Source organism: Accipiter gentilis, unplaced genomic scaffold, assembly GCF_929443795.1.
Source record: "Accipiter gentilis unplaced genomic scaffold, bAccGen1.1, whole genome shotgun sequence".
NCBI lineage: Eukaryota > Metazoa > Chordata > Aves > Accipitriformes > Accipitridae > Astur > Astur gentilis.
The window spans coordinates 1,317,698-1,333,018 of record NW_026060823.1 but is presented as its reverse complement, the minus strand read 5'-3'; positions in this window follow the sequence as shown (position 1 = coordinate 1,333,018).

Below are 15,321 nucleotides of genomic sequence, written 5' to 3'. Positions count from 1 at the left end.
AGAAAAGAGCTTCCTGCAAAAGAGAAGAATCATCTTGGGTAGCCTCATTAGACAAGTCTGGGGCTGCTACCTGGGATCTCCAGCCCTTATAAGAAAAGGCCAGAAGACTCTAGGAGACGTCTGGAAGGAATCACAGGGGATCCCGGAGGGCAGCGGTTCCTCCAAAAAAGAAAAAAAACTCAACGGTAGCTTCCTTGGAGGAGTCTGGGGCTTCTGACACCTTAGGTAGTTAAAGCAGAGGACAGAAGACTCTGGGAGATGCCTGGGAGGAGTCTCAGGTGGCTGTCAGAGCTGAGAAATTTCTCTACAGGACAACAAAAATGTCTCGAGCTACTTACTTGGAGGAGCCTGGGGAAGGTAGCTGGGATCTCCGGTCCTGAACGCAGAGGTCAAAACATTCTGGGAGACGCCTGGGAGGAGTCTTGCGTTGATCCCGCAGAAAAGAGCTTCCTGCAAAAGAGAAGAATCATCTTGGGTAGCCTCATTAGACATGTCTGGGGCTGCTACCTGGGATCTCCAGCCCTTATAAGAAAAGGCCAGAAGACTCTAGGAGACGTCTGGAAGGAATCACAGGGGATCCCGGAGGGCAGCGGTTCCTCCAAAAAAGAAAAAAACCTCAAAGGTAGCTTCCTTGGAGGAGTCTGGGGCTTCTACCTGACCCCTTAGGTAGGTAAAGCAGAGGACAGAAGACTCTGGGAGATGCCTGGGAGGAGTCTCAGGTGGCTGTCGGAGTTGAGAGATTTCTCTACAGGACAACAAAAATGTCTCGAGCTACTTACTTGGAGGAGTCTGGGGAAGGTAGCTGGGATCTCCGGTCCCGAACGCGGAGGTCAAAACATTCTGGGAGACGCCTGGGAGGAGTCTTGCGTCGATCCCGCAAAAGAGAGCTTCCTGCAAAAGAGAAGAATCATCTAGGGTAGCCTCATTAGACAAGTCTGGGGCTGCTACCTGGGATCTCCAGCCCTTATAAGAAAAGGCCAGAAGACTCTAGGAGACATCTGGAAGGAATCACAGGAGATCCCGGAGGGCAGCGGTTCCTCCAAAAAAAAAAAAAACCTCAACGGTAGCTTCCTTGGAGGAGTCTGGGGCTTCTGACACCTTAGGTAGTTAAAGCAGAGGACAGGAGATACTGGGAGATGCCTGGGAGGAGTCTCAGGTGGCTGTCAGAGCTGAGAGATTTCTCTACAGGAGAACAAAAATGTCTCGAACTACTTACTTGGAGGAGTCTGGGGCAGGTAGATGGGATCTCCGGTCCTGAACGCAGAGGTCAAAACATTCTGGGAGACGCCTGGGAGGAGTCTTGCGTTGATCCCGCAGAAAAGAGCTTCCTGCAAAAGAGAAGAATCATCTTGGGTAGCCTCATTAGACAAGTCTGGGGCTGCTACCTGGGATCTCCAGCCCTTATAAGAAAAGGCCAGAAGACTCTAGGAGACGTCTGGAAGGAATCACAGGGGATCCCGGAGGGCAGCGGTTCCTCCAAAAAAGAAAAAAACCTCAACGGTAGCTTCCTTGGAGGAGTCTGGGGCTTCTACCTGACCCCTTAGGTAGGTAAAGCAGAGGACAGAAGACTCTGGGAGATGCCTGGGAGGAGTCTCAGGTGGCTGTCGGAGTTGAGAGATTTCTCTACAGGACAACAAAAATGTCTCGAGCTACTTACTTGGAGGAGTCTGGGGAAGGTAGCTGGGATCTCCGGTCCCGAACGCGGAGGTCAAAACATTCTGGGAGACGCCTGGGAGGAGTCTTGCGTTGATCCCGCAGAAAAGAGCTTCCTGCAAAAGAGAAGAATCATCTTGGGTAGCCTCATTAGACAAGTCTGGGGCTGCTACCTGGGATCTCCAGCCCTTATAAGAAAAGGCCAGAAGACTCTAGGAGACGTCTGGAAAGAATCACAGGGGATCCCGGAGGGCAGCGGTTCCTCCAAAAAAGAAAAAAACCTCAACGGTAGCTTCCTTGGAGGAGTCTGGGGCTTCTGACACCTTAGGTAGTTAAAGCAGAGGACAGAAGACTCTGGGAGATGCCTGGGAGGAGTCTCAGGTGGCTGTCAGAGCTGAGAAATTTCTCTACAGGAGAACAAAAATGTCTCGAGCTACTTACTTGGAGGAGTCTGGGGAAGGTAGCTGGGATCTCCGGTCCTGAACGCAGAGGTCAAAACATTCTGGGAGACGCCTGGGAGGAGTCTTGCGTTGATCCCGCAGAAAAGAGCTTCCTGCAAAAGAGAAGAATCATCTTGGGTAGCCTCATTAGACAAGTCTGGGGCTGCTACCTGGGATCTCCAGCCCTTATAAGAAAAGGCCAGAAGACTCTAGGAGACGTCTGGAAAGAATCACAGGGGATCCCGGAGGGCAGCGGTTCCTCCAAAAAAGAAAAAAACCTCAACGGTAGCTTCCTTGGAGGAGTCTGGGGCTTCTGACACCTTAGGTAGTTAAAGCAGAGGACAGAAGACTCTGGGAGATGCCTGGGAGGAGTCTCAGGTGGCTGTCAGAGCTGAGAAATTTCTCTACAGGACAACAAAAATGTCTCGAGCTACTTACTTGGAGGAGTCTGGGGAAGGTAGCTGGGATCTCCGGTCCTGAACGCAGAGGTCAAAACATTCTGGGAGACACCTGGGAGGAGTCTTGCGTTGATCCCGCAGAAAAGAGCTTCCTGCAAAAGAGAAGAATCATCTTGGGTAGCCTCATTAGACAAGTCTGGGGCTGCTACCTGGGATCTCCAGCCCTTATAAGAAAAGGCCAGAAGACTCTAGGAGACGTCTGGAAGGAATCACAGGGGATCCCGGAGGGCAGCGGTTCCTCCAAAAAAGAAAAAAACCTCAAAGGTAGCTTCCTTGGAGGAGTCTGGGGCTTCTACCTGACCCCTTAGGTAGGTAAAGCAGAGGACAGAAGACTCTGGGAGATGCCTGGGAGGAGTCTCAGGTGGCTGTCGGAGTTGAGAGATTTCTCTACAGGACAACAAAAATGTCTCGAGCTACTTACTTGGAGGAGTCTGGGGAAGGTAGCTGGGATCTCCGGTCCCGAACGCGGAGGTCAAAACATTCTGGGAGACGCCTGGGAGGAGTCTTGCGTCGATCCCGCAAAAGAGAGCTTCCTGCAAAAGAGAAGAATCATCTAGGGTAGCCTCATTAGACAAGTCTGGGGCTGCTACCTGGGATCTCCAGCCCTTATAAGAAAAGGCCAGAAGACTCTAGGAGACATCTGGAAGGAATCACAGGAGATCCCGGAGGGCAGCGGTTCCTCCAAAAAAAAAAAAAACCTCAACGGTAGCTTCCTTGGAGGAGTCTGGGGCTTCTGACACCTTAGGTAGTTAAAGCAGAGGACAGGAGATACTGGGAGATGCCTGGGAGGAGTCTCAGGTGGCTGTCAGAGCTGAGAGATTTCTCTACAGGAGAACAAAAATGTCTCGAACTACTTACTTGGAGGAGTCTGGGGCAGGTAGATGGGATCTCCGGTCCTGAACGCAGAGGTCAAAACATTCTGGGAGACGCCTGGGAGGAGTCTTGCGTTGATCCCGCAGAAAAGAGCTTCCTGCAAAAGAGAAGAATCATCTTGGGTAGCCTCATTAGACAAGTCTGGGGCTGCTACCTGGGATCTCCAGCCCTTATAAGAAAAGGCCAGAAGACTCTAGGAGACGTCTGGAAGGAATCACAGGGGATCCCGGAGGGCAGCGGTTCCTCCAAAAAAGAAAAAAACCTCAACGGTAGCTTCCTTGGAGGAGTCTGGGGCTTCTACCTGACCCCTTAGGTAGGTAAAGCAGAGGACAGAAGACTCTGGGAGATGCCTGGGAGGAGTCTCAGGTGGCTGTCGGAGTTGAGAGATTTCTCTACAGGACAACAAAAATGTCTCGAGCTACTTACTTGGAGGAGTCTGGGGAAGGTAGCTGGGATCTCCGGTCCCGAACGCGGAGGTCAAAACATTCTGGGAGACGCCTGGGAGGAGTCTTGCGTTGATCCCGCAGAAAAGAGCTTCCTGCAAAAGAGAAGAATCATCTTGGGTAGCCTCATTAGACAAGTCTGGGGCTGCTACCTGGGATCTCCAGCCCTTATAAGAAAAGGCCAGAAGACTCTAGGAGACGTCTGGAAAGAATCACAGGGGATCCCGGAGGGCAGCGGTTCCTCCAAAAAAGAAAAAAACCTCAACGGTAGCTTCCTTGGAGGAGTCTGGGGCTTCTGACACCTTAGGTAGTTAAAGCAGAGGACAGAAGACTCTGGGAGATGCCTGGGAGGAGTCTCAGGTGGCTGTCAGAGCTGAGAAATTTCTCTACAGGACAACAAAAATGTCTCGAGCTACTTACTTGGAGGAGTCTGGGGAAGGTAGCTGGGATCTCCGGTCCTGAACGCAGAGGTCAAAACATTCTGGGAGACGCCTGGGAGGAGTCTTGCGTTGATCCCGCAGAAAAGAGCTTCCTGCAAAAGAGAAGAATCATCTTGGGTAGCCTCATTAGACAAGTCTGGGGCTGCTACCTGGGATCTCCAGCCCTTATAAGAAAAGGCCAGAAGACTCTAGGAGACGTCTGGAAAGAATCACAGGGGATCCCGGAGGGCAGCGGTTCCTCCAAAAAAGAAAAAAACCTCAACGGTAGCTTCCTTGGAGGAGTCTGGGGCTTCTGACACCTTAGGTAGTTAAAGCAGAGGACAGAAGACTCTGGGAGATGCCTGGGAGGAGTCTCAGGTGGCTGTCAGAGCTGAGAAATTTCTCTACAGGAGAACAAAAATGTCTCGAGCTACTTACTTGGAGGAGTCTGGGGAAGGTAGCTGGGATCTCCGGTCCTGAACGCAGAGGTCAAAACATTCTGGGAGACACCTGGGAGGAGTCTTGCGTTGATCCCGCAGAAAAGAGCTTCCTGCAAAAGAGAAGAATCATCTTGGGTAGCCTCATTAGACAAGTCTGGGGCTGCTACCTGGGATCTCCAGCCCTTATAAGAAAAGGCCAGAAGACTCTAGGAGACGTCTGGAAGGAATCACAGGGGATCCCGGAGGGCAGCGGTTCCTCCAAAAAAGAAAAAAACCTCAACGGTAGCTTCCTTGGAGGAGTCTGGGGCTTCTGACACCTTAGGTAGTTAAAGCAGAGGACAGAAGACTCTGGGAGATGCCTGGGAGGAGTCTCAGGTGGCTGTCAGAGCTGAGAAATTTCTCTACAGGACAACAAAAATGTCTCGAGCTACTTACTTGGAGGAGTCTGGGGAAGGTAGCTGGGATCTCCGGTCCCGAACGCGGAGGTCAAAACATTCTGGGAGACGCCTGGGAGGAGTCTTGCGTCGATCCCGCAAAAGAGAGCTTCCTGCAAAAGAGAAGAATCATCTTGGGTAGCCTCATTAGACAAGTCTGGGGCTGCTACCTGGGATCTCCAGCCCTTATAAGAAAAGGCCAGAAGACTCTAGGAGACATCTGGAAGGAATCACAGGAGATCCCGGAGGGCAGTGGTTCCTCCAAGAAAAGAAAAAAACCTCAACGGTAGCTTCCTTGGAGGAGTCTGGGGCTTCTGACACCTTAGGTAGTTAAAGCAGAGGACAGAAGACTCTGGGAGATGCCTGGGAGGAGTCTCAGGTGGCTGTCAGAGCTGAGAAATTTCTCTACAGGAGAACAAAAATGTCTCGAGCTACTTACTTGGAGGAGTCTGGGGAAGGTAGCTGGGATCTCCGGTCCTGAACGCAGAGGTCAAAACATTCTGGGAGACGCCTGGGAGGAGTCTTGCGTTGATCCCGCAGAAAAGAGCTTCCTGCAAAAGAGAAGAATCATCTTGGGTAGCCTCATTAGACAAGTCTGGGGCTGCTACCTGGGATCTCCAGCCCTTATAAGAAAAGGCCAGAAGACTCTAGGAGACGTCTGGAAAGAATCACAGGGGATCCCGGAGGGCAGCGGTTCCTCCAAAAAAGAAAAAAACCTCAACGGTAGCTTCCTTGGAGGAGTCTGGGGCTTCTGACACCTTAGGTAGTTAAAGCAGAGGACAGAAGACTCTGGGAGATGCCTGGGAGGAGTCTCAGGTGGCTGTCAGAGCTGAGAAATTTCTCTACAGGACAACAAAAATGTCTCGAGCTACTTACTTGGAGGAGTCTGGGGAAGGTAGCTGGGATCTCCGGTCCTGAACGCAGAGGTCAAAACATTCTGGGAGACGCCTGGGAGGAGTCTTGCGTTGATCCCGCAGAAAAGAGCTTCCTGCAAAAGAGAAGAATCATCTTGGGTAGCCTCATTAGACAAGTCTGGGGCTGCTACCTGGGATCTCCAGCCCTTATAAGAAAAGGCCAGAAGACTCTAGGAGACGTCTGGAAGGAATCACAGGGGATCCCGGAGGGCAGCGGTTCCTCCAAAAAAGAAAAAAACCTCAACGGTAGCTTCCTTGGAGGAGTCTGGGGCTTCTGACACCTTAGGTAGTTAAAGCAGAGGACAGAAGACTCTGGGAGATGCCTGGGAGGAGTCTCAGGTGGCTGTCAGAGCTGAGAAATTTCTCTACAGGACAACAAAAATGTCTCGAGCTACTTACTTGGAGGAGTCTGGGGAAGGTAGCTGGGATCTCCGGTCCCGAACGCGGAGGTCAAAACATTCTGGGAGACGCCTGGGAGGAGTCTTGCGTCGATCCCGCAAAAGAGAGCTTCCTGCAAAAGAGAAGAATCATCTAGGGTAGCCTCATTAGACAAGTCTGGGGCTGCTACCTGGGATCTCCAGCCCTTATAAGAAAAGGCCAGAAGACTCTAGGAGACATCTGGAAGGAATCACAGGAGATCCCGGAGGGCAGTGGTTCCTCCAAGAAAAGAAAAAAACCTCAACGGTAGCTTCCTTGGAGGAGTCTGGGGCTTCTGACACCTTAGGTAGTTAAAGCAGAGGACAGAAGACTCTGGGAGATGCCTGGGAGGAGTCTCAGGTGGCTGTCAGAGCTGAGAAATTTCTCTACAGGAGAACAAAAATGTCTCGAGCTACTTACTTGGAGGAGTCTGGGGAAGGTAGCTGGGATCTCCGGTCCTGAACGCAGAGGTCAAAACATTCTGGGAGACGCCTGGGAGGAGTCTTGCGTTGATCCCGCAGAAAAGAGCTTCCTGCAAAAGAGAAGAATCATCTTGGGTAGCCTCATTAGACAAGTCTGGGGCTGCTACCTGGGATCTCCAGCCCTTATAAGAAAAGGCCAGAAGACTCTAGGAGACGTCTGGAAAGAATCACAGGGGATCCCGGAGGGCAGCGGTTCCTCCAAAAAAGAAAAAAACCTCAACGGTAGCTTCCTTGGAGGAGTCTGGGGCTTCTGACACCTTAGGTAGTTAAAGCAGAGGACAGAAGACTCTGGGAGATGCCTGGGAGGAGTCTCAGGTGGCTGTCAGAGCTGAGAAATTTCTCTACAGGACAACAAAAATGTCTCGAGCTACTTACTTGGAGGAGTCTGGGGAAGGTAGCTGGGATCTCCGGTCCTGAACGCAGAGGTCAAAACATTCTGGGAGACGCCTGGGAGGAGTCTTGCGTTGATCCCGCAGAAAAGAGCTTCCTGCAAAAGAGAAGAATCATCTAGGGTAGCCTCATTAGACAAGTCTGGGGCTGCTACCTGGGATCTCTAGCCCTTATAAGAAAAGGCCAGAAGACTCTAGGAGACGTCTGGAAGGAATCACAGGGGATCCCGGAGGGCAGCGGTTCCTCCAAAAAAGAAAAAAACCTCAACGGTAGCTTCCTTGGAGGAGTCTGGGGCTTCTGACACCTTAGGTAGTTAAAGCAGAGGACAGAAGACTCTGGGAGATGCCTGGGAGGAGTCTCAGGTGGCTGTCAGAGCTGAGAAATTTCTCTACAGGACAACAAAAATGTCTCGAGCTACTTACTTGGAGGAGTCTGGGGAAGGTAGCTGGGATCTCCGGTCCCGAACGCGGAGGTCAAAACATTCTGGGAGACGCCTGGGAGGAGTCTTGCGTCGATCCCGCAAAAGAGAGCTTCCTGCAAAAGAGAAGAATCATCTAGGGTAGCCTCATTAGACAAGTCTGGGGCTGCTACCTGGGATCTCCAGCCCTTATAAGAAAAGGCCAGAAGACTCTAGGAGACATCTGGAAGGAATCACAGGAGATCCCGGAGGGCAGTGGTTCCTCCAAGAAAAGAAAAAAACCTCAACGGTAGCTTCCTTGGAGGAGTCTGGGGCTTCTGACACCTTAGGTAGTTAAAGCAGAGGACAGAAGACTCTGGGAGATGCCTGGGAGGAGTCTCAGGTGGCTGTCAGAGCTGAGAAATTTCTCCACAGGAGAACAAAAATGTCTCGAGCTACTTACTTGGAGGAGTCTGGGGAAGGTAGCTGGGATCTCCGGTCCTGAACGCAGAGGTCAAAACATTCTGGGAGACGCCTGGGAGGAGTCTTGCGTTGATCCCGCAGAAAAGAGCTTCCTGCAAAAGAGAAGAATCATCTTGGGTAGCCTCATTAGACAAGTCTGGGGCTGCTACCTGGGATCTCCAGCCCTTATAAGAAAAGGCCAGAAGACTCTAGGAGACGTCTGGAAAGAATCACAGGGGATCCCGGAGGGCAGCGGTTCCTCCAAAAAAGAAAAAAACCTCAACGGTAGCTTCCTTGGAGGAGTCTGGGGCTTCTGACACCTTAGGTAGTTAAAGCAGAGGACAGAAGACTCTGGGAGATGCCTGGGAGGAGTCTCAGGTGGCTGTCAGAGCTGAGAAATTTCTCTACAGGAGAACAAAAATGTCTCGAGCTACTTACTTGGAGGAGTCTGGGGAAGGTAGCTGGGATCTCCGGTCCTGAACGCAGAGGTCAAAACATTCTGGGAGACGCCTGGGAGGAGTCTTGCGTTGATCCCGCAGAAAAGAGCTTCCTGCAAAAGAGAAGAATCATCTAGGGTAGCCTCATTAGACAAGTCTGGGGCTGCTACCTGGGATCTCTAGCCCTTATAAGAAAAGGCCAGAAGACTCTAGGAGACGTCTGGAAGGAATCACAGGGGATCCCGGAGGGCAGCGGTTCCTCCAAAAAAGAAAAAAACCTCAACGGTAGCTTCCTTGGAGGAGTCTGGGGCTTCTGACACCTTAGGTAGTTAAAGCAGAGGACAGAAGACTCTGGGAGATGCCTGGGAGGAGTCTCAGGTGGCTGTCAGAGCTGAGAAATTTCTCTACAGGACAACAAAAATGTCTCGAGCTACTTACTTGGAGGAGTCTGGGGAAGGTAGCTGGGATCTCCGGTCCTGAACGCAGAGGTCAAAACATTCTGGGAGACGCCTGGGAGGAGTCTTGCGTTGATCCCGCAGAAAAGAGCTTCCTGCAAAAGAGAAGAATCATCTAGGGTAGCCTCATTAGACAAGTCTGGGGCTGCTACCTGGGATCTCCAGCCCTTATAAGAAAAGGCCAGAAGACTCTAGGAGACGTCTGGAAGGAATCACAGGGGATCCCGGAGGGCAGCGGTTCCTCCAAAAAAGAAAAAAACCTCAACGGTAGCTTCCTTGGAGGAGTCTGGGGCTTCTGACACCTTAGGTAGTTAAAGCAGAGGACAGAAGACTCTGGGAGATGCCTGGGAGGAGTCTCAGGTGGCTGTCAGAGCTGAGAAATTTCTCTACAGGAGAACAAAAATGTCTCGAGCTACTTACTTGGAGGAGTCTGGGGAAGGTAGCTGGGATCTCCGGTCCCGAACGCGGAGGTCAAAACATTCTGGGAGACGCCTGGGAGGAGTCTTGCGTCGATCCCGCAAAAGAGAGCTTCCTGCAAAAGAGAAGAATCATCTAGGGTAGCCTCATTAGACAAGTCTGGGGCTGCTACCTGGGATCTCCAGCCCTTATAAGAAAAGGCCAGAAGACTCTAGGAGACATCTGGAAGGAATCACAGGAGATCCCGGAGGGCAGCGGTTCCTCCAAAAAAAAAAAAAACCTCAACGGTAGCTTCCTTGGAGGAGTCTGGGGCTTCTGACACCTTAGGTAGTTAAAGCAGAGGACAGGAGACTCTGGGAGATGCCTGGGAGGAGTCTCAGGTGGCTGTCAGAGCTGAGAGATTTCTCTACAGGAGAACAAAAATGTCTCGAACTACTTACTTGGAGGAGTCTGGGGCAGGTAGATGGGATCTCCGGTCCTGAATGCAGAGGTCAAAACATTCTGGGAGACGCCTGGGAGGAGTCTTGCGTTGATCCCGCAGAAAAGAGCTTCCTGCAAAAGAGAAGAATCATCTTGGGTAGCCTCATTAGACAAGTCTGGGGCTGCTACCTGGGATCTCCAGCCCTTATAAGAAAAGGCCAGAAGACTCTAGGAGACGTCTGGAAGGAATCACAGGGGATCCCGGAGGGCAGCGGTTCCTCCAAAAAAGAAAAAAAACTCAACGGTAGCTTCCTTGGAGGAGTCTGGGGCTTCTGACACCTTAGGTAGTTAAAGCAGAGGACAGAAGACTCTGGGAGATGCCTGGGAGGAGTCTCAGGTGGCTGTCAGAGCTGAGAAATTTCTCTACAGGACAACAAAAATGTCTCGAGCTACTTACTTGGAGGAGCCTGGGGAAGGTAGCTGGGATCTCCGGTCCTGAACGCAGAGGTCAAAACATTCTGGGAGACGCCTGGGAGGAGTCTTGCGTTGATCCCGCAGAAAAGAGCTTCCTGCAAAAGAGAAGAATCATCTTGGGTAGCCTCATTAGACAAGTCTGGGGCTGCTACCTGGGATCTCCAGCCCTTATAAGAAAAGGCCAGAAGACTCTAGGAGACGTCTGGAAGGAATCACAGGGGATCCCGGAGGGCAGCGGTTCCTCCAAAAAAGAAAAAAACCTCAAAGGTAGCTTCCTTGGAGGAGTCTGGGGCTTCTACCTGACCCCTTAGGTAGGTAAAGCAGAGGACAGAAGACTCTGGGAGATGCCTGGGAGGAGTCTCAGGTGGCTGTCGGAGTTGAGAGATTTCTCTACAGGACAACAAAAATGTCTCGAGCTACTTACTTGGAGGAGTCTGGGGAAGGTAGCTGGGATCTCCGGTCCCGAACGCGGAGGTCAAAACATTCTGGGAGACGCCTGGGAGGAGTCTTGCGTCGATCCCGCAAAAGAGAGCTTCCTGCAAAAGAGAAGAATCATCTAGGGTAGCCTCATTAGACAAGTCTGGGGCTGCTACCTGGGATCTCCAGCCCTTATAAGAAAAGGCCAGAAGACTCTAGGAGACATCTGGAAGGAATCACAGGAGATCCCGGAGGGCAGCGGTTCCTCCAAAAAAAAAAAAAACCTCAACGGTAGCTTCCTTGGAGGAGTCTGGGGCTTCTGACCCCTTAGGTAGTTAAAGCAGAGGACAGGAGATACTGGGAGATGCCTGGGAGGAGTCTCAGGTGGCTGTCAGAGCTGAGAGATTTCTCTACAGGAGAACAAAAATGTCTCGAACTACTTACTTGGAGGAGTCTGGGGCAGGTAGATGGGATCTCCGGTCCTGAACGCAGAGGTCAAAACATTCTGGGAGACGCCTGGGAGGAGTCTTGCGTTGATCCCGCAGAAAAGAGCTTCCTGCAAAAGAGAAGAATCATCTTGGGTAGCCTCATTAGACAAGTCTGGGGCTGCTACCTGGGATCTCCAGCCCTTATAAGAAAAGGCCAGAAGACTCTAGGAGACGTCTGGAAGGAATCACAGGGGATCCCGGAGGGCAGCGGTTCCTCCAAAAAAGAAAAAAACCTCAACGGTAGCTTCCTTGGAGGAGTCTGGGGCTTCTACCTGACCCCTTAGGTAGGTAAAGCAGAGGACAGAAGACTCTGGGAGATGCCTGGGAGGAGTCTCAGGTGGCTGTCGGAGTTGAGAGATTTCTCTACAGGACAACAAAAATGTCTCGAGCTACTTACTTGGAGGAGTCTGGGGAAGGTAGCTGGGATCTCCGGCCCCGAACGCGGAGGTCAAAACATTCTGGGAGACGCCTGGGAGGAGTCTTGCGTTGATCCCGCAGAAAAGAGCTTCCTGCAAAAGAGAAGAATCATCTTGGGTAGCCTCATTAGACAAGTCTGGGGCTGCTACCTGGGATCTCCAGCCCTTATAAGAAAAGGCCAGAAGACTCTAGGAGACGTCTGGAAAGAATCACAGGGGATCCCGGAGGGCAGCGGTTCCTCCAAAAAAGAAAAAAACCTCAACGGTAGCTTCCTTGGAGGAGTCTGGGGCTTCTGACACCTTAGGTAGTTAAAGCAGAGGACAGAAGACTCTGGGAGATGCCTGGGAGGAGTCTCAGGTGGCTGTCAGAGCTGAGAAATTTCTCTACAGGAGAACAAAAATGTCTCGAGCTACTTACTTGGAGGAGTCTGGGGAAGGTAGCTGGGATCTCCGGTCCTGAACGCAGAGGTCAAAACATTCTGGGAGACGCCTGGGAGGAGTCTTGCGTTGATCCCGCAGAAAAGAGCTTCCTGCAAAAGAGAAGAATCATCTTGGGTAGCCTCATTAGACAAGTCTGGGGCTGCTACCTGGGATCTCCAGCCCTTATAAGAAAAGGCCAGAAGACTCTAGGAGACGTCTGGAAAGAATCACAGGGGATCCCGGAGGGCAGCGGTTCCTCCAAAAAAGAAAAAAACCTCAACGGTAGCTTCCTTGGAGGAGTCTGGGGCTTCTGACACCTTAGGTAGTTAAAGCAGAGGACAGAAGACTCTGGGAGATGCCTGGGAGGAGTCTCAGGTGGCTGTCAGAGCTGAGAAATTTCTCTACAGGACAACAAAAATGTCTCGAGCTACTTACTTGGAGGAGTCTGGGGAAGGTAGCTGGGATCTCCGGTCCTGAACGCAGAGGTCAAAACATTCTGGGAGACACCTGGGAGGAGTCTTGCGTTGATCCCGCAGAAAAGAGCTTCCTGCAAAAGAGAAGAATCATCTTGGGTAGCCTCATTAGACAAGTCTGGGGCTGCTACCTGGGATCTCCAGCCCTTATAAGAAAAGGCCAGAAGACTCTAGGAGACGTCTGGAAGGAATCACAGGGGATCCCGGAGGGCAGCGGTTCCTCCAAAAAAGAAAAAAACCTCAAAGGTAGCTTCCTTGGAGGAGTCTGGGGCTTCTACCTGACCCCTTAGGTAGGTAAAGCAGAGGACAGAAGACTCTGGGAGATGCCTGGGAGGAGTCTCAGGTGGCTGTCGGAGTTGAGAGATTTCTCTACAGGACAACAAAAATGTCTCGAGCTACTTACTTGGAGGAGTCTGGGGAAGGTAGCTGGGATCTCCGGTCCCGAACGCGGAGGTCAAAACATTCTGGGAGACGCCTGGGAGGAGTCTTGCGTCGATCCCGCAAAAGAGAGCTTCCTGCAAAAGAGAAGAATCATCTAGGGTAGCCTCATTAGACAAGTCTGGGGCTGCTACCTGGGATCTCCAGCCCTTATAAGAAAAGGCCAGAAGACTCTAGGAGACATCTGGAAGGAATCACAGGAGATCCCGGAGGGCAGCGGTTCCTCCAAAAAAAAAAAAAACCTCAACGGTAGCTTCCTTGGAGGAGTCTGGGGCTTCTGACACCTTAGGTAGTTAAAGCAGAGGACAGGAGATACTGGGAGATGCCTGGGAGGAGTCTCAGGTGGCTGTCAGAGCTGAGAGATTTCTCTACAGGAGAACAAAAATGTCTCGAACTACTTACTTGGAGGAGTCTGGGGCAGGTAGATGGGATCTCCGGTCCTGAACGCAGAGGTCAAAACATTCTGGGAGACGCCTGGGAGGAGTCTTGCGTTGATCCCGCAGAAAAGAGCTTCCTGCAAAAGAGAAGAATCATCTTGGGTAGCCTCATTAGACAAGTCTGGGGCTGCTACCTGGGATCTCCAGCCCTTATAAGAAAAGGCCAGAAGACTCTAGGAGACGTCTGGAAGGAATCACAGGGGATCCCGGAGGGCAGCGGTTCCTCCAAAAAAGAAAAAAACCTCAACGGTAGCTTCCTTGGAGGAGTCTGGGGCTTCTACCTGACCCCTTAGGTAGGTAAAGCAGAGGACAGAAGACTCTGGGAGATGCCTGGGAGGAGTCTCAGGTGGCTGTCGGAGTTGAGAGATTTCTCTACAGGACAACAAAAATGTCTCGAGCTACTTACTTGGAGGAGTCTGGGGAAGGTAGCTGGGATCTCCGGTCCCGAACGCGGAGGTCAAAACATTCTGGGAGACGCCTGGGAGGAGTCTTGCGTTGATCCCGCAGAAAAGAGCTTCCTGCAAAAGAGAAGAATCATCTTGGGTAGCCTCATTAGACAAGTCTGGGGCTGCTACCTGGGATCTCCAGCCCTTATAAGAAAAGGCCAGAAGACTCTAGGAGACGTCTGGAAAGAATCACAGGGGATCCCGGAGGGCAGCGGTTCCTCCAAAAAAGAAAAAAACCTCAACGGTAGCTTCCTTGGAGGAGTCTGGGGCTTCTGACACCTTAGGTAGTTAAAGCAGAGGACAGAAGACTCTGGGAGATGCCTGGGAGGAGTCTCAGGTGGCTGTCAGAGCTGAGAAATTTCTCTACAGGACAACAAAAATGTCTCGAGCTACTTACTTGGAGGAGTCTGGGGAAGGTAGCTGGGATCTCCGGTCCTGAACGCAGAGGTCAAAACATTCTGGGAGACGCCTGGGAGGAGTCTTGCGTTGATCCCGCAGAAAAGAGCTTCCTGCAAAAGAGAAGAATCATCTTGGGTAGCCTCATTAGACAAGTCTGGGGCTGCTACCTGGGATCTCCAGCCCTTATAAGAAAAGGCCAGAAGACTCTAGGAGACGTCTGGAAAGAATCACAGGGGATCCCGGAGGGCAGCGGTTCCTCCAAAAAAGAAAAAAACCTCAACGGTAGCTTCCTTGGAGGAGTCTGGGGCTTCTGACACCTTAGGTAGTTAAAGCAGAGGACAGAAGACTCTGGGAGATGCCTGGGAGGAGTCTCAGGTGGCTGTCAGAGCTGAGAAATTTCTCTACAGGAGAACAAAAATGTCTCGAGCTACTTACTTGGAGGAGTCTGGGGAAGGTAGCTGGGATCTCCGGTCCTGAACGCAGAGGTCAAAACATTCTGGGAGACACCTGGGAGGAGTCTTGCGTTGATCCCGCAGAAAAGAGCTTCCTGCAAAAGAGAAGAATCATCTTGGGTAGCCTCATTAGACAAGTCTGGGGCTGCTACCTGGGATCTCCAGCCCTTATAAGAAAAGGCCAGAAGACTCTAGGAGACGTCTGGAAGGAATCACAGGGGATCCCGGAGGGCAGCGGTTCCTCCAAAAAAGAAAAAAACCTCAACGGTAGCTTCCTTGGAGGAGTCTGGGGCTTCTGACACCTTAGGTAGTTAAAGCAGAGGACAGAAGACTCTGGGAGATGCCTGGGAGGAGTCTCAGGTGGCTGTCAGAGCTGAGAAATTTCTCTACAGGACAACAAAAATGTCTCGAGCTACTTACTTGGAGGAGTCTGGGGAAGGTAGCTGGGATCTCCGGTCCCGAACGCGGAGGTCAAAACATTCTGGGAGACGCCTGGGAGGAGTCTTGCGT